This window comes from Mchenga conophoros, linkage group LG20, assembly GCF_057382185.1.
Source record: "Mchenga conophoros isolate Kocher_MC1m ecotype Shallow Benthic linkage group LG20, M_conophoros_male_GT1.1, whole genome shotgun sequence".
Taxonomy (NCBI): Eukaryota; Metazoa; Chordata; class Actinopteri; order Cichliformes; family Cichlidae; genus Mchenga; species Mchenga conophoros.
Genome location: NC_140545.1, coordinates 13,069,133 through 13,089,417, shown reverse-complemented (window position 1 = coordinate 13,089,417; position 20,285 = coordinate 13,069,133). Strand labels below are relative to the sequence as shown.

At 42.1% G+C, this 20,285-nt stretch overlaps 1 protein-coding gene across 2 annotated transcripts in view; it reads right to left on the bottom strand.

The window, feature by feature from the left end:
* LOC146550494 (plexin-A1-like) overlaps positions 1-20,285 on the bottom strand; it is a 304,153-nt gene that overhangs the window by 159,861 nt on the left and 124,007 nt on the right. The window lies entirely within an intron of this gene.

Genomic DNA, 20,285 nt, shown 5'->3' with positions numbered 1-20,285 from the left:
ATGATCACTTTGACCTCACAGGATTAGGCCTGTGAGTTATTACTGAGGACAACCCTTAATTACGCTTGACAATCTTTGGTTCATCCAAGTTTCTAAGCCTTTCTCCATAATATAGGGTTGGTGTAGGCCTCAGCAATGATAAGTTAGACCTGATGGAGTTAAAGGATGTGCCTTTGCACATCTATAGAGTGCTTCCAGCTTCCAGCTGCTATTTCTAAGTTGATCTATGGAACATATGTGACCCCACCAAGTACCCCAAACTCCAAACATAAACTCCTGCCTCAAACTGACCCAATGTTCATGTTGAGAAGCATCACCATCGATGAGACCTAACAACAGTTCAAAAGTCCACAAAGTCAAACCCAAAAGTAGGCACATCAGGTTCGAAGTGCAACCAGGACCATGTTTTTTCTCCTCAACATTAACATCAAATTATCCCCCAGGGTCAAATCATTAATGTAGACATATACCGTACCATCCTGATATGACTCCCTGATGTTTGCTGTTTTGACAAATGCCGAGCTCCAATGAGCGTCAAAGAAGAAGAAGTATAAGTGGTCAGACTGGGGGCAATCTAAGAGTAGTGCAACCCCGCCCAGACAAATGACCTTGAAGAAGACGTCATGTTCAGGATGGTTTTGACAATCTGACTATTTGACTATATCGTGCAACACTATCATTCATTTTCTCATCCAATACGTGGAAATTAAAATGATGCATTCACTTCCACCTCATGTAACCGCAGCCTTTTCATCTAGTGAAACACTTCAGAGGTTTCCTTAAAATGTTGCCATCAGGCGAAAAAATGCTACTAAAAGCGACAGATTACAATTGAAGTATCTTTATTTCAAACTTGCAATTCTAATATTTGTTATGTTGCCACGGTACTCAGGGTGTACCAACAACATGCAGCTATATGATGGTTCTTTGGTTGCCGGTGTTTAGTCTCCTGACAAAATTACAGAGTTATGAGGGTCACTCCTCCTGCAGCAGCAAGTAAATCTTTTTCAGCTTCCCTCTTTCCTTCTATGTCTGGATCTTTCTCTTTCTAATTTCCGACCCTCCATCTGCTCATCCATCACCTGACAGAAGTATAGTCTGCTGAAACTTTTTCTGTTTCTCTCCACTCGCTCCACCAGCTCTTTCTCCCTCTTTTTTTTTTGATTTCTTTCTCCTCCTCCTCCTCAGTCTCAACAGTCTCTGTGATTATTATCTGCCAAATCACTACCAGAGTTTCCTTAATCTTTCTCTGAACAGAAGGTTCATTAACAGACAGGCTGTCATCGCTGTATGTGCTTTTGATGCTTAAGAGGAGGAAGCGGCTTTGGTTAAAAGTCAAGTGCTCTGGCAAATCAGCTTTGAGGAGATACTCAGTGGGATAAAAGTAGACTGAAACGGGAAATAAGAGGTAAGTCTACAGCAGTGAGAAACTGTTTTCTTGCCTAATTTTGGCGAAGGAAGTGGAATGCTATCTGCATAAGAAGCGACCTGTGTAGCAGACTGTGTCTGAGCGTTGTGATCTGATCAGAGAAATTGCAAATTGCATAACTTTTGTTGACTTTTAAAGAGCCTTTTCCCCGCTCGTGCTATTGTTGTTCTGTGTGAAGGAGGTGCATCGCACTAGTTACTGTGCAAAGGTCATTTGTTTCAGCAGCCCCCACCGCCCCTGCGTCGCACCCACACGATAACGCACTAACACAAACAGACACACAAACCGTAACTTTTATTGACATCGAGCGAGCGTGGCCTTTCGTCCGCTTGTTTTTCTGGCTCTGATGATTTTGCTCTCTCTCCCTGTCTCTTTCTGTGTGTCAACAACAGCGGAAAAGCACACAGTCGCACACTCGCACATTTGCACGCAGACACGGTAAGGAAAAGAGAGAGAGAGCTTATTTGATGATTCTAAAACTGCTACTCGTCCTAGGCTGCGGGATCATTCCTGATGAGCAAAGAACCGTGGCGGAACGGGGAGGGGGCAAGAGCAAAGAGCGTGCTCTGCCCTACAGCTCGGGGCAGAGGGCAGTTGGAGTGGGATTCAGGTCAGCTGGCACAGAGGAGACCGCAAACGGAAACAAGTGACTGTAGATTCTCATCGAGTCTACCAGCCCGCAGGTTCTTTTGCTCTCCTTCCGTGACCTTTGCACTCGGGAAGTTACTGTGTCCAAACAGAGACTCCATGCTGATGAAGTGGCAGCACTTAAAACCCTACAATAATCTTCCTCTGCACATTACATGGATCACTCTGCTGCACAGGTTCATGTAGAATTGATAAGAGTGGCGAGCTATTTTACAGAAGCTTCTCTAACATGGCATGTGCATACCTACATACACATAAATTCTCTTTTCAGTGTCATCTGTGCTCTACTAAATTAAAAGTCATAAAAGGGAAAAGAAAAGCAACACCGGGGGGCATCTGGAGTTCCTTTATGGTCCTGTTTTGTCCAGTTTCTCACTTTCTGGAACTTATTATAACAGCAAGCCCCAGCTATAAGATAAAAGCAGCTCTCCTCTTGGAAAAAAAAGAAAAAGCTCCTACCTGTTTTCAAAGGCACTTATTAAATATGCTTTTACAACCACTCCCAGGATGATTATAAAAAAAAGCATCCCATAAAGCCTACTGCTTTGATGTTACTGACAGCTTATGAGTCATTAAAACAGACTGTGTAAGTGTGTCTGTGTGGTTTTTTACTGATTAGTTTACCTCTTTAGAACGAGACAATCATACATATTTTTAAAAATCTTGCTCAGCGGTGCCATTCACCGACGAGCGCGCTGAACATTAATTGCTGCTATTTGCATTCTAATTATCCAGTAATCAATTTGTTTTAATGCATTAAAAAAAGAAAGAATAAAGTGGCATATCAATGCGGCGACTCAAAGTGTAGCTGAAGGGTCGTGTGGAGCGGGGATTGCTGCACTGCACAGAGGTCCATTTATATTCCAAGCATGCAGTTAATGCTCTTTTCTCAGGTGATGTACATTGAAGAAGCAGGAACAGGTTGCGCGTCGCGGTAAGACATACATCATGTCTTCGACCTTTCCGATGAGGGATGGTCTCTTTATTTTGGGTTCTGAATGGAAGTTAAAGGTGACTTTTCCTGATGAGTTTGCAGCCCACGTGCTGACTTTGGTGGCACATCCGCTACTTTTCCATCCCATCGTGTTCCACTCTCAGACCTCAGTGTCTCTCTCTGTCCTCCTGGGATTAGACTCATTACCAAACCAATGGCGATATTAAGGACATTGTAACCCTTAAATGCACACAAACACTGCTCAGGTAGACAAAAAATACACAAACTAATATTTAGAGCATGCAAGAGAATGTCAGCGGCAGTTGTCAGTGCCATCTGAGGCCATTACAAGTGAAAGTGATTCATGATCAGATTCCAGCAGCTGCTGCTATGGTTAAAGTACCTGTCACTCACAACATCTTCACTGTGAAAAATGATGCGTGTTCAGAGTTTGATAAAAGAGTTTCTTTGGCTTCAAAGCGGATTGTTTTACTGAGCTCACCTCAGCTTACAAGGCCTGAACGTGTGACGCGGATTTATGATGTCACGAGCTAATGAAAGATTTACAGAGCTGAGATGTGCAAATTTGAAAACTGAACCTGGTTCTTCCTGTTAAAAGGGAGTTTTTCCTTCTCACTGTCACCAAGTGCTCACTCTGATTGTTGGGTTTGCTCTGTATTATTGTAGGATCTTTACCTTGGTATGATCTTCAAACAAGCCTGAAGGGGAATGTTAAGCCTCATTTGGGTTCAGGCTGAACAACCTTTTTGGTTTCTGCTACAGGAAAACAAACGTGACTCTTTGAAACATGGTATGAAAATGTCAAAGCCTCATGCTTTTGTGACCCGTTATGCACCCTGACTGATCCACAAGGTTTTGTCTTCTATAACAGTGTCATACTTTTCTCAATGTTCAATTTCAGCGGGAGACAAAAAAAAAATCCAATTGCTAACAAAGGTCCTCTCCTTGAAGATCTCCGTCTCAATTTGTGTAACAACCTATAGCCAGATGTGGCAGACAAAGAGTCTCGTAGGAAAAGTATCAAAGTCTTACATTTTAAATATTTAGCTAATAGTTAAAATGCAAGTGTAGAAATATCTGTTATACGGGCGATACCGTTAGCACTGCTCCCTCACAGCAAGAAGTGGGTATCTAGTGGTGTTATGCTAATTGATGATTCTAATATAGGGGACTTCTTGCAGTCATGGATCCGTACAGTCTTTGTTGGTGTTGTCCAGCACAGTGTCATGCCAAAGCGTGACAACAGACCTGCTGCTGCACTGTCACATTTTCAGTGCCTTGCCTTTAATACACTCTGCCTGCAGAGCGGGAGATATCACAACACCACTACATGTTCCACTCCACAATAATTTGTCAGTGTCACATTTTGCTTCGCAAAGGTGTGGTAATGGACGTTTGTTCAACAAATATATTCAACAGTCTTCTGAGTGAGCGTACAGCAAACGATTTCACTGAATGCAGAACTTTAAAGCTTTCGGCATCCGACACCACCTAAAGCTTCAACTACCCATAGCTACGGGAGTGTTAACAGGCTCCTAACATTCAAAGCGTTTGTAATTTAGTTTGCTTGGACCAGGTGAATGTAAGTACAATCTTTCATTTCATATTGTATAATCAGCTCTAAAGGGAAATATGTTTAATTGCTTTATGTTTTCTGGTCTGCTTTTTCAGAAGGTTTTCATTGAAACTAGATGCCTGCAGTTGTAAGACGACACTGTGAGGGCAGCGAGAGTGAACCGAAACAGTAAAGGTTGCAAGTCCACAAAATCCTGAGAGTTTGTTTTTTGTTGTTCTCTCTTACAGGCAGATTAAGCCTGATGTCATATCATTAGCTGAAATAAAGACAACTAGCTGGCAACGTTTTCCTGCATATTTTGATCTGTGAACCATTTGTCAATTATTTAACGTGCTTGTGACGTCGGTCCTTTTCACAGATAACACTGTCATACTGCAGCTTTGAGAGGTCAAATGCATTAAACTTGAGAAAACACCAGCAAACAGAAAAAGGCAGCAAAAGCACTCAAAACACAAAGGAAGTGATATAAAATTCTAATTTAATTCAATTCAATTGTATTTACATATAGCACCAAATCACAAGAGCAGTAACCTCAAGGTGCTTTATATTGTAAGGTAGAGAACCTGCAATAATACAGCAACAACAACAACAATCAAATGTCCCCCTATGAGCAAGCACTTGGCGACAGTGGGAAGGAAAAACTTCTTTTTAGCAGGAAGAAACCTCCAGCAGAACCAGGGAGGGGAAGCCATTTGTTAGCATCAATAGCAAACATTTATTGACAGTATTATACAAATATTCTCCCTGACAAAAGCAATAAATCCTCTGCTTCTTTAAAGCGTGTCTTAGTGCAGTCCTTGCACACTTTGGCTTCTGTCACTTCTGTGCAGCTGTTCCATCACATTATTGTCTCTCCAAAAATACTTCTGTTGTGTTTTGTGAGTTTGTGAGTCCATCTCTATTGTGTTCTGTGCTTTTGCAGTGTTTTTCTATTTCCTGATGTTTTCTTAAGTTGCAGTGCTTTTGGCCTCACAGGGCCACCATACCATAAGGGTTAAATATTTGATTGATTAGCACCAAGGTTCGATCAATCAACAAACTGTTCTACCTGTTAATATTTTTTTAATAGCCATCAAAACTGTAATCACCCAAATTTGGCAAGCTCCTTCACGTTACCGTTTTGTAGCACAAGAGGAGATGCACCCACAGACTGGCTTCGGTTTGAGATGTGATGGAGACAGATAGCGCAGGGTGAAGGTGGGAGGTGTAGCACAACAGAGAGAGGGACGCTCAGTGTGTGCGCATGCAAGTGTGTCAGGAGTGTGTAGAGGAGGACAAGGTAATAAAAGTGAACAAAGGGGAGTAATGAGGTTTGGCTGGAGTACTGCAGTGATTAATACCATGCTGGGTTCAAACACCGGTCACACCTTTGGGTCAGGTTGGCTGGGAGAACACAATCACACGCTATCAATTATTCCTGTCTTCCTGTTCTCTGACCCATCTTTCATTTATTTAAAACTTCCTTTACTCTTCTTTTTTTCTTCCAGCCACTTCCTTTCCTCCATCTTCCATTCCTTTCTCCTCCATTACTTACTTATTCCTGCTAATATTTTTCCTTGCCTCGCTTCTTTCTTCGTTCACCATACCCTGTCATTCATTTCTTCACTTCATTTCATTCCCATATCTCTCCCTCCTCACCCTGCTTCCTTCAGCTCCCTTCCCCGCTGCTTTTTGAGATTTCTCCTCTTCTTCTTTTCTCTGATTCAGGCCTTCCCCTTGTCCTTTCGCTTCCCCCACAGACACAGACCTCTCTCTTTCAACTGTGTGACTCTGCAGGCGCCGGTTTGTGTCCAGACATGGCAGTGCCCTGTCCAACCTCAGCTGTTAAACATCTAGCTAATTATATGGTTGGACAAAGGCAAAGGAAGAGGAAGAAAAGGAAGAAAGGGAATCAGAGATGGGGGCGGAGGGGGCGAAAAGAGCTCAGTAACACTGTTAGCATTTCTCGCTGAAACCGAAGTCACAACGGTGCGGCGAGGACAAGCCGTAACCCACTGTCCTAAATGTTTAAGTCTCCCTTTGATGGCGCAGGGAACAGAGAGAAGAGTAAAAGGCATTTCCTTAATGAAATCTACAGCAGTGAACGTGTGTGTATGTGTGAAACAGCTCCTCATTGTATTCATGATCCCTAATGAAATTGATTTTGGGCTCATCTGCTGAGAGGTTGGCCTACACACACACACACACACACACAGAAAGACACACAAGCACACTAATAACTCTGACACCAAGGTTCTCTTTGCAAAAGAACTGCCAGCAGTCAGTGAGAGTTTGAGAAAATACTGTCAAAAAAATACAAAAAAAGTAAGAAAATGAGGGATGAACTCGAGCTGGCGGGACGGATGCATACAGCAGTTGTCTCAGTTATGGAGTACGTATGCGTCTGTCTGTGTGTGCGTGTCTGTGTGTGTCTGACCCTGGCTGGAGGGCATTCAACATATCACAGCACACCTGCTGACTAAACAGTCTACGTCTAGGTCTCTCTCGCGCTCTCTCTCCCACACACACACACACACACACACACGAGTGTGCACACAGCTTGGTAGAGTCACATAAGCGAAACAGGTTACTCGGAGTGAAATTAATCATCGTTCTTTTGTCGCACCACTGCTCTCACAACAGGAGTCCGGGCCCCAGGTGACACACACACACGTGCACGCACACACAGCCACACACACAAAGAGTGACAGCCAGACAGCTGGTTGGTGACAGCATGCCACTATGAAGCTGTTTTGCTAACAGCTAACATTAGTTGGCTCTGGTTAAAAGAGAACAAGCAGTGCCGAGGTGCGGTCAAGAGAACGTACAGTACACACCGAGCGTCTTGATTTCAGTCCAATACACAATTTTTTTAATGATTTTTTTAAAAAAAATATTAATGTACTGTCAAATCACTTTAAATTAGAACAAAGGCCAAATGATCACGCGTAACTTTAAATTGTGGCTGGATAAAAAGTTTTGGAGGCCGATCGTGCTTCCTTGAACACTAGCAAGAACAGAAACGTTTGTTGCTTCAAAATAACGGACACACGTTTTTCTCTCTTTTGATGCTTTCAACTTTGGAGAAAACTCCCCGAAAAATCTCAGAGAAGATTATTTTAAATGCCTTTTAATGGATTCCTTTAAAATGGTGAAGAGCCCCCTTAAACCTCTGTCTGCTTTCTCTTGTTTCATCTTTAAAGCCCAGGCATTTCCAAAAAGTGGCTCAACCCAGACACTCCATCGGCCCTTTTTTTTTTCTAAATGCCCACCGTTTCAGCTAATATTGAACTGAGCATTCTCTTCCTGCCTGTGATAGTTGCATTATTTTAATCCAGATCAAAGGCGAAGCTTCTAAAATTTTAAATCTCTAAATGTAAAATTACTTCTCACTCTAAAAAAAAGAAAAAAGTGTGTTACAGAAACCAAAAAGTGTGTTAACGTTAACGTTTAACCAGGAAGTGACACTGTTAAGATGCAGAATCTATTTTGGGAGTGTCCTGGGTCCAGATACACTACATGGACAAAAGCATTAGATTAAAAATCTAATTTCCAAGAGAGAGCTGACATCAGTACAATATCTAAATCAGTATATAATACAATACCAGAGACTTTAACCTGTCAGAGACTGACAGAGAATTCCTGGATACCATGTGATGTGTAAAGTTGGGACCCATGGTAAACATTTGCTGAATAACTATTTCCATGTATTAAAGCAGCATATGCAGCACTAAGTGCTTTTGATTGGAGTCCGCTAAGGCATTATGGACAGCCCCATTGAAATCAGTGTCATGAATTGTACTGATATATTACTTCAAGTCAAACTAATACCGTTTGATAATGAAAAAAATCAAACACTCATTTTGTTAAAGGCAGAGAGCAGACGGGCCTGTGTAGGTCAAACTTTGGGACCCTCATGTGTCTTGAAACAAAACACAGGTTGTTTTTTTTTATCAGCTGTGCAGATAGTTTTACAGGGGAAAAAACTTTATAACTGTGGCTAAATTTCTCTATTATGTGTGTATTGTGTGTGTATAGCTATGCTTATGCATAGCTGTGTAGTTTTAACATTTGTTAAAACGTTGCTTGTTCCAGTCATCTGGACAGTTCTAGTTCTAACAGTTCTAGTTAATGCTACACAGCATGTTACACAGACATCTAACCTTCGGGAACTTTTCCATTTAGGGGTCCAATGGCAGACTACAACAGAACAAGAATCAGCTTCATAAGCTCAGAATCTATTAGACTCTAGATATGGCAAAGGTTCTGTTTCTTAGCAGTCTCTCTTTACTTTCTTAGTGTTATTGTAAAGTTCCCATAAAGACCATCTTTACATAGAAAGCACAAAGAGAAAAAACAAATGGTTACAAAGTTGTTTCGCTTGAAAGAAAAGAGAAGAAAAGTAGGTTAGGGACATAAAAGCTGAATTGTTTAATTGAGTAATTAGGAAATCCTGACTGAGATAAGTGAGACTGAAGTAAAATAGTATTTCTAAAAATAGGTACTATACCTGGAAAACCAGATTGGGAAAATTCCGTCTTAATTTGAGACCCAGTTTTTGTAATACGTTCCCTAACCTTCATGTGACAGTTAAGGTTTGTCTGTCAAAATTCACCTTTGTCAATACCGTGATGGCTCCAGAACTCATTAGCTTGGTGACTAAATCCAAAAAAGTGCGATCCATCTCATAAAGAAAGAAAAAAAAGTTTGGAACAAATGAAATCACGCAACAACTCCAAAATTAGAGCTGATTCGGAGCACCTGACATGTTGGTCCTGCTCTGCGCTGGCACTTGTTTTGAGCAGCGGGGTAGCATTTTCGCTTTAATCTGCCACTATTTGCCAGAAGTTGACAGGGGTGGCTAAGTAAGCAAGACCAATTAGATACTGTCACACTAAAAATTCTCAAAGGTTTTAACCTGACAACAGTTTGAATTATACTGAGTTTACGGTTCCTCCCCAAAAACTTGGCACGGGTTATTAGCACTTATAGCACTGTGAGGATTTATCATGAAGACTGCAGGCCACTGGGAGCGTCAAAATGTCACCATATCCCTTTGACTTACATCCCAGATGGGGATCGCGTGCGATAAAGTGACACTTTATGACCAGGAGACACTAAGAGGAGATGTCTCTTTCCATTCAAGGACCACATAGATAAGAAGACTTTTTTGTCTGCTGTCTTGACTTCATTTTAAACTTCCTCCCTCAATAACATCATCTGCCTGCTCCTGTAGCGAGGCAGAAATAAGCAAATAAATTATAAACCCAACAAAAAAAAAAAGAAATCACCTGTAACTGAACGTAATCTAGCCTCATATTAAGCCTAATTTCTTTAAAATAAGGTCAAGGTCAAGGTCAGATTTATTTATATAGCACATTTCCAACAGCCGATGCTGCACAAAGTGCTTAACAATAACAATAAAATTAAAAACTACAGTGTGATACAATAATAACAATAGAAACAATAAAATAGAAGAATTGAAACAATACTAACTAATTCAGATAAATCCAAAATGCTTGGGTCATAATGTGTTAAAAGCCAGAGCGTAAAAGTGTGTCTTTAGTAAAGATTTAAATTGCTCAAGAGTTTGAGCAGATCTAATATTAAAGGGGAGACTATTCCAAAGTCTGGGACCTGCCACAGAGAAGGATCTATCACCACGAGATTTGAGGTTAGTCCGTGGAATGGACAACAATAGTTTTGAACTAGATCTCGTGGGTTTTCCTGGAGCATAGGCAGAGAAGAGCTCTGACAAGTAGGGGGGGGCTCGGGCGTTGAGTGACTTAAAAACAAAAAGTAAGAGTTTAAATTGGATCCTGTAGGGGACAGGGAGCCAGTGTAAAGAGGCTAAAATTGGGGTTATATGCTCTCTCCGTTTGGTACCGGTTAGCAGGCGAGCAGCAGCATTTTGAACCATCTGAAGGCGATGGATGGTGGCATGATCTAGGCCATAATACAATGAATTGCAGTAGTCCAATCTGCAAGTAAGAAAAAGGTGGACAAGCAGAATAAGTGAACAATTCTGCTAGTGGGGGTCTATAAAAGAGCCCTTAATTCAGGAATGAGTGTCATTATTATGAAACAAGGTGGAATAATGCAAATCACTCAACTGGCATGAAAAAAGACAGCATATTGACTTAGACTGTCAATATGACTCGATTTGCATTGAAATCGCGTGGAATCACCTTGACGATGGCACTTTAAGACAAATTAAGTGACTTGCTAGGACTGTTTTTGGGAGATTTCTCTTCCCTCACCGCTCCCATCCCCTCTGTGCCATGGCACCTCTGGAAGGGCTTCTGACATCACTGGGTCTGGCTGTGGCCGGCTTGTAACGGTGTGCTTTGGACCCACTGCTGAAATGTGGGTAAGACAGACTGTCTCATATGCTTTCTGTATGTGAGTAGAAATGCATTTATACAATGCTAAATATTCATATCATGCCAAATCACAAAAGTAACCTCAGGGTGATTTATACTGTAAGGGAAAGACCCTATAATAATACAGAGAAAGCCAACACTTAGAAAACCCAGTATGAGCAAGCACTTGTCAACAGTGGGAAGGAAAAACTCCCTTTTAACAGTAAACTCCCAGCATCCATCTGGCACGGCTGGATGGAGTTGAACCAGCGTATTCACGTTGCCTGAGTTCCAACAGAAGTGAGTGAACTGAATGCCGTCAGCTTACATACGCCACCTAATGCTGCCTCGAATGCCACTACCCAACAGTTCATACAATAACATGACTTAACAAGTGATATGAGTGGCATCTTCAGTACCTTTTGACTGTCACTAAGGAAACGTTTGGAGTGTAGTTGATACAAAGGATAGCTCCTAGTATTTCTACCCGTCTGGGGATGCCCTCCACATAAGCATGTGAGACTGAGGACTTCAAGGTGAAACCAAGAGCTCGGGTCGATGGAGAGGAGGACGATGAGGCCAGAGAATGCATTCTTGCACCAAATATAACTGCTGGCCCTGAGCTATTGTTTTCACACTCCCACCATAATAGTTTTATCTTGACAGCTCCGAGATGAGGACAAGTGAGGACAAACCTTCATCTCTCCACAGCTCCATCGGTGATGTGTGTTTGTGAGTCTGTATTTGCATCGACGCAGCGTTTCACTTCTGATTTGGCGCCACCGTCCCTCTCGCTCTCTCCTCAGAGCTTTAGAAACAATTGCATTTCTTTTCCTTTTTTTTGTTTCCCTCTGCCTTTCTCTATCCATCTGTCCCTCTCTCATCCCGCGCTCTCTTGTCACACTCCCTCCCTCTCTTTTGCTTCCCCTCCCTTGATGTACCAGCTCAGCTGACACACATGAGCAGCCAAGCAGAACACACCGGTGTATAGCGCAGCCTAGCAGTATGTGTAGGTGCCACTGTGTGTACGTTCGCATATATGCGTGTGTGTGCTGCCCTGCAGTGAGTAGTGAAACTACTGCTAAACTACATCAATTTGTCAAGAGCAGAGGGGTGTGGGCCTTGAGGACCGCTGCTCCACCGTCTGCAAGGTAAACAGACGAGTACGGATTTAAAAGAAAAGTATTTTAAGGCTAAAAATTCCAACTGAAACTACATGTAAACTTTTTTTACGTACACAAAAACACATTTATGTTTCCTTTGGATCAGGCTGACTGGAGCAAACACCAGGAGGATGGGACACTTCATCACTGCCATTCCTTCAGTGTGTGTGTGCATATGTTGACTTTGACAAAGAGCGGTCAAGACCTCACTGTTGACGGTGTGTTTTATGTGCGTTGGAGTGCGTGTGTAAACAGAAGCCCCACCTCGAGAAAGCGACGCCTCATTATCAAAGGGGGAGTGCGTATAAATTATCAGCTTCTGGCCCCGATTGAACTAAATAAAGAAAACAATGTCACAGCGCGGTCACGGGGCGAACGTCTACTGAACAAATGATAAATGTCTCTCTCGTTCTGTTTGCTCTCCTCTTCTGGCCTGTTGCCACGGCGATTAATTCTGGGACGGGCACACACGGAAAAAAGAGAGTGAGAGAAAGAAGGAGAGATGGGAATGACACATTTTGGACGGCATTGCTTCAAAAGCATCACGCTTATCGCAGCTACACACAGACTGTGTGCGATTAATCCAATACCCCCCGAGCACTGTCTCACACACAAACACACACGTACATGAATTCCCATGCAGCCACACCCAAAGTTGCAGGTGAGTGTACGTGAAGGTGTGTGTCTGTTCGGAATTTTTAAAGGGGGTTCCTTGTGAGGTGACGGTGCATTAAGAAGAAGCAATTAAAGTGAAAGAAGAGGCGTGAATTATTAATTTGTGCCGGTAAGATAATAAAAAATGCAGGACAATATTCAAAAACAAAGTGACCTTCTTTCCTACTCTGTAATCCATCTCTGACACAGCAGCTTTCACACTCAGTTTTGATACAAAGCTTTCCCTCCTATCTCCCTTCCCCCCGTCCTCATCTTCTCCCTTCCTCACTCGGAGTGACAGCGAATCATCAAACTTACTTTAGCTGGCCTTAAATAGGATAAGAGGTGTAGGAAACCAGCAGTGACACACAGATCACCAGTGATCACATCTGCTGTCGCTGGGAAAACTGGCTTAATGAGACTTGTAAGCGCTGGCAGAATCATTTTGGAGAAGTTCTCTGATATGCTGCAAGATTTTCTTCCCCCCTGTGGCTTTTAGGTCCTGGACACAGACTGTATATAAAAGAAGAAATACGTCCCTGGTGTGTTTAGCCTCTCAATTGCTAGGTTCAATTTTTATTCATCATACTGCAATGTTCTTTTGTAAACTACAGAAGCATTTAGAGTAAAACAGACCTTCCACCTCAGCTGGAAGAAAACCTGCTGCCAAACACTTCCTGCATAACACAGTACAGCAAAGAGAGTTACAGTCCTGGGATTTGATGTTGTGGAAGTTGGAAGTTATCACTTTCTAACAACTGTAATGCACTGAGTATTATTTTAAAAATGTAAAAATGCACTGAGTAATGCACTCAAGTGTTGTGATAATATCATAGGTGGCTGGTGATTCCCACCTCTACAGATTCAATGCATTTGATGGTTACTGGCATATCCACATGCCTAGCATGAGTTTATGCTTTTCTGTTATTAACGATTGGTCACAGTCTACATACAGCCAACACCTTTACCTGGCCCATGCCCCGCCCCCTTGAGATGACCCTTGTGGCATCATCAAGGTTAATGACTTATGAGGTCTGTCGCTGCAACACACTCTCACTCCCGAGGCGTAATATTTTACGCTAGGTGACAAATCGTCAACATGTCACGCTTCCGGGCACCCAACACATTCCCAAATGACGAGATCGGAAAAAGGAGGAAACATGAGAACCGTTTGGAATCAATACACATGTTTGTTCATTTTCCTCAAATTGCTTTGGAAAACACTATTTAAAGTCGTTAAAGTGCTGGTTAAGGATAGGGATAAGGTTATGGTTAGGGCTGGAATACATGGCTGGAATGTGTTTTACCACGGGACCCTCATTCCACTGTATTTAACCCATGGCCCGGTGAGTACCATGAGAACACCGAAGGTCGCCTTTGGTGTTCCTCAGGAACGCCGCGGGACGTGACAAATCGTCAGGATGTTACGGCTTGGGAGTGAGATCAGGGTCACAGGACATCTAGAACTCTCCATAGGCTTAAAGTAGTGGAATTATGCCACAGTTTGTTCATCACAGTTCGTTTTATCACATTTAGCAAACTTAAAATAAGATAAATCAAAGTCATTTTGAAAAAGCAAAAACACAAAGAAAGCGAACAGTTAGCTGCACATGAAGACAGCTTAACTTTCATCAGTGAACTCAAACAAAAGCTCCTCACTAATGAAGAGATGCTGTAGCTAGCGAGCTTTGTTTGAGACAGATAGTGTCTGTGAGGGTTACAGAATGATTTCATTGCTATGTTCTTCCTGTTTCCCTGCATTTCATCCCCCCTCTTTCCCCACTTTCTTGTCTTGGGAGCAGAGAAGAGAAGTGGACAGTCAGATTAATGACCTCGGCCTCTAACACACTCAGTCTTCCTCTTTATGTCTATCTGCTGCTGTGCGAGAGCCTCATGACTGCACTGGGAAGAGACACATGGGAGAGAAGCTCTGGCAAAGGAACAGCGGCGCTCATATTTCTGGGCTGTCTGTTCTCCTGCCGCGCTGTCATTTATCTCCAATTTTGCATATTTGTTGCAGCTGTTGACATGAAAAGTAAAAGTCACTTCCTCCGGCAAACAGGCAGAAAGTCAGCTCACTAAAGGAGCTTTAGCGCGTTAGCGCAGGTGGCAAATGTGCACGTCGACGCTTGCGCGCCTTCCCCGTGTCTGCGCATCTGTCTGCGCTTGTGTCTGCTTGTGTGTGCGCGCGTGTCTGTCGCCCTGCTCGGATCTGTAATTACAAAGGAGAGACGATAAGCCACTTTTTTCCTCTCCTGTGGGAGCTCACAGCTAATTATAGAGCCAGCGGTGCTTCAAATTGCCATTTAAAACAGCCATACGGTGGGAGACAATAACACGCACCCACGGTGGTGTCTGCATGGAGGTATCTCAGAAGAAGAGATAGCAGTACTGGCAGTGTTGGTGGGAAGGAAAAAAAAGAAAGAAAAAGCACCCCACAGCCCTGCTGGGAAGGAAAAGACTGATTCCCTGAACGGGAAGCCATTTTTTAGCAGCTAAGAAGTCTGTGAATTTTACAGTAAAAAGCAGCTGTAGGGGCAGATTAGGAAGAGTGATTCAGGTTGATTTGAAGGGGTCAACGAGCAGGATAAGCCCATAAAGTCAAGATCATTTAACAGGCATGTGTCTTTCTTGCATTTTATTGTTTTCTTTTATTCATTTAATACCTGTGAACAGCTCCAAAGCCTCCATAACCAAACACACTGATTTCCACTTTAAACCATACAGCACTGTGCCAAGAGAAACCCCTAGCCACTCAGCTGAGGAAGAGTCCGAAACAGACCAAATTCTAGGCTTTAGTCAATATAAAAACTAGTATGAAAAAAAAACACGAGAGAAAAGAAAGGAAAGATAGAAAAGAGAAAGAAGAAAGATGCTGAGAGTTGCAGTTGAGAAAAATGGAGAGAGGGAAAGAGAGAACGAGGAAAGCTAGAGAAAGGACAAGGAGGGATTTTGTGGTCTGCGGTGGAATGCGCTTTGAGGAAACGAACACTGCCAATACACACATGCACACACACGTGCACACAAATGAAACAATCTCTCTTTGCCTGTGGCCGTCCTCTTCACACACACACACAGGAATCCCATCATACCCTCTCTTGCTCTTTCTCACCCACATAAACAGTGAAGCCACAAAAAATTAAGAGACCTTGCAAAAATACGTGTGCTGTACATTCCTTATAAGCATGTGCATAGCACGGAGTAATTTGTGTGCATATTCCAATTACTTGGGCTCATGTACACACACACAGACTTGTGAATACACTCTACTTTGCTCCTGCATGTGCGGCGCACACGCACAGATGGATAATATACCTGCAGGTGGTACTGTAGCAGGATAAGATGAGAAACCACTAATGAGTCATCATTCAATTTGTGTTCATTATGAACACTATTAAAAGTGTGTGTGTGTGTGTGTGTGTGTGTGTGTGTGTGTGTGTGTGTGTGTGTGTGTGTGTGTGTGTGTGTGCGTGTGTGTGTGTGTGTAATGGGAGAGCAGATGCATTTGCTCTGTACATATACAGTATCTATATGAGATCACGGCTTCCTGTGGACCCGGGTGTGCATATGTGAAATCTTTATTGGCATCTTCTCTGACAACACTCCCTTGGGTTTACACAAAGCATAACTCATGTGTCAATTAATTATCAGCTCGTGTGAATGTGAGCTAGGGTTACAGTCCATCAGCATAATGAGTGTAAGAAGAGCTGTAACCAGACACCGGTCCTATCTGTAACTAACACCAGGTTAGACACAGGCAGATATCAGTGGCAGATGCACTGGGTCTGCTATCCACTACGTGTTTGCAGTGACTGACATAAAGAATTATGGAAACTCGCCCAAAAATACACAATTTTGTCTTCACACAAATGTTGCTCAAGGTTTTGTCCTTTTTTTCTTCTTCTTCTTTCAGCCGCTCCCTTTGGGGGTTGCCACATGTGGATCATCCCCCGTTTCCCCCTAACCCAGCCGCCAGAAATCAGAGTATTTTCCAATCCATAGCTTGTCTGTGACTATATCCTGGAGGACTTCCAAGCAATATAAAAGTAATACACAAGCAGTAACTGCTATGGTGAAAGATGAATCCAACAGTGAAACTCCAAAAGCTAAAGTTTCTCCACTGCCCGCATGACACAGGCTCCAATTTAAAAATGCCTAACGTCAGCGATGCAATGAACATGTTTACCTCGTAATACAAATAAACAAAACCCCTTTGGCTCCACGGCTAATGTCCCCTTTCATAATAACTGTACACACCTCATCTCTTTGGATTTTTTTAAGGCTCAAACCTGCGGGCTTAAAGTAGTTGCTGGCTAATCTAGTTCATTAGCCTTATCTGACAACCTAGTAATTTAGTCTTTTGCCCAAATATGGTCATAACTTTTGTGTGACACTGTACTAACCCTGGATACAAATCAGTGAGAGTTACATAAGATGAAACTTATCCCATCCCTGTAACCAAAGACCCAATCAACAGCTTTGCTAGAAGACATACGAACCAAAAAAGAACTCAAAGGACTTATTTAGGCCTTTCTAACCAAACATTTAGGCTTTTAAAACAAGATTTGACTGCTAATATAAGGTACTGTATCATCTCACAATTCATTTAGATACATGCAACAAAATATCTCTTTTATTAGTTTATTTTGTGAGACTTTTTTTGTAGAACAACTTGCATTTATAGGTTTTATGAAATTTTACGAAATTTAAAGTATGCATAAAAAATGGATGAAAGCCCATCAACTGTCTTAACTTTTAACTTCATGAATTAGCTGCCAATGGAAATCCAGTTAGACATTGTACTCAACATTACTCTGATGACCAAAGTCGGTAGACCTTGGTTCTCTTCTGACTGAATGAATGTAAAAAAGTTCATGACAATCCAAAGTTAAGGTTCTTAAAGCATTTCAGTCTGGACTAAAGTGGCCAACCAACCAATAAACTGACCCTTCCACCCACAGAACTGTGATGCTTAAAATCACCTGAGTAATCAGTCTGTCCAACCAAATATGTCGCCCAAAAGCCTAAAACGGGTTCACAAGACTACACAGTCACACGCTTCCATCACCATACACAAGGAGAGCTTTTTCCATGACCGGTAATCTCGTTACAGTGCCTGGCAGTAACATGTACACATACCTGCCACAGCCCACTGAACTTTCCGACTCCTCGCCCTCATGTTTCACGGCTGCTAGTTATACTATTAAATTAAGCAACAACTCACAGGCTTTCCATCTCCATCTTACATAACGATTAAAACTTTTATGGACCGAGACAACAAACAGGACGGCAAGCCACAACAAAAGAGTTCTGAAGTGTAAAACCACACTAAACCCCAAGTGCCACTTTTAAGAGTGCAGAACAGTGTTTACTAACCTTTAACAACCTTTCCAAGATGATAAAGATTTTTACGATGTGAATTCATAGCGAACATTATAGTGAGCAGCATCAAAGTGAAAGAAGTTATTGTAGGATGGGATTTGTTTCAGGGCCAAATATAAACCAATGGGTTTGTGCAAATGTAATTGATTTTTGTTTATATAGCTGATTATGCCTTTAGGTCGTGCCTTAGTTTATTCACCTTTTTATGAACCACAGCATCTCTGCAGATAATGTGTGGCTGTAAATTTCAGCTCTTGTGCCACATGACTAGAGGCTATGAAAGGTCTCATCCTTCCCATTATCGCTCAAACTGTATTTATGGATATAGGCTTTTGCTTCTATAGACGGCTCAGTTGAGAGCTGGTGGTTAAAGCAAAAGCCACAAACAGCCACCCAGTGTACACCCATTACAAAACCAACTCTACCAAACCACATCATCTATCTAGCTAGCTAGCTAGCTATCCTCCCCCCTCCCAATGACAACCTGTCATTGTACTTTTTTAGTGTACTGCTCATCTATCCTTGGTTACAGCTCTCTGTGTCTCTTCTTACCTCTATTTGTCTTTGGATGGAAAGGCAACTAAATAGCTTTAAAAGCAGAGATGTGGTTCTGAAAGACAAAACGATGTAATGATGAGAGAAGAATAAGGAGAAACGTGAGATGTGTGTAACCAAGAGTTTGGAGTATCTTCTGTCAATCAACCAATATATTTCTAGCCACCAATTACGGAGGTGGCGACAGCACCAATTTGATCTTCCATTATGTACTAATGAGATCTGGATGAATAAATGGATGATGGCATGAGGCAAAAGAGGAAGGAGAGACGTTTTTTTTTTACTGTAATATCTGCACAGGAACAAAAACTGAATTATTATTAGCAGTAATAATGTTTATAGCATAACTGATACAGGATCTTTATGACCAATACAGATGCAGATGCGAGGCTCCTGACTACGGTAGACATAATGCTCCGACAATCCATCAAGCGGTGCGGCTTTGTAGCTTAGCAAAGTCGTACTAAAACATTTTCTGACAGATTTTTAGCGCCGTGTACCACATGGAATCAGTTCAAGGTCAGTAGGCACAACCAGAATTCATACATAAGGCGCACTGTCGATTTTTGAGAAAATTAAAGAATTTTAAGCACGTCTTATAATGCGAAAAAATACAGTATGTATTGCCAACAGGCAATTTGCAGAGCGCCCTCTGGTGGACAAACATGATCAACTCCCATCTTTTCTTTATGTTTTACATTTTCATTTATCAGGCATTATAATACACATACCTGAATGATCAGCAAACAGCTGATATCAGTCAGGCTCTAGTAAACATGTCAGTAGAGAAGCTGAAATACTTTATTACTATTAGATATTAACAGAGAGTGTATGCTTGCTTTCTGAAGGGAAGTTAAGTGAATGGAACAAAAGAGAATCAAATCAGAAAAAAGCCAGGGTGCTGTCTGCATCATGCCTGCTGACAGAGCACTATCCCGGGGCTGATCTCCCGTCACACCCCCAAACCTCTAATTCCTTTTCAGTTCTGGGTTGGGAATAAAAAGGTGTCACTTCAAATGTTGTAGAAAATGCTGTAGAAATGACAGCATCATCATTTGAATGTGACCTAAGGGCCCAACCGGCAGTACGAGAGCGTTAGGTTGTGTGGGGGGTGCGGGGCAGAAAACTGTCAGCCTCAAATGTGGGGTCTGTCAATAGTCATTTGTGTGCTCGTGGGAGTACATTTGTGTTTTCAAGGAGACAAGTTTCTCTGTTTGTGTAAACTGCAGAACTGCAGCCAGCAATAAAAAAAAAAGCGCCTTTAAAACTACTTTGACAGGTTTAACCTCACTTTGAACCAAAAGAAAAACTTCAAGTCAAACTCGAGTATAGCTCCGTCAGATGGCTCACCGTTGAAATGAGTGATTTTTTTTTTTTTACAGCAGGGGAATATCTTCTGAGCACATCCCTCCCTCCCTATACATTATAAATTTAGGGAGTGATGAGTAAATATCCCCAGGGAAGGGCAGCAATGGCACTGTTACAGGGAGGCATGGGAAATTATGCAGTGTAAATACAGTGCCAAATAGTGAATTGGTATATTATATGAGGATGGTAAGGTATGCTATGTGTGAATGACACA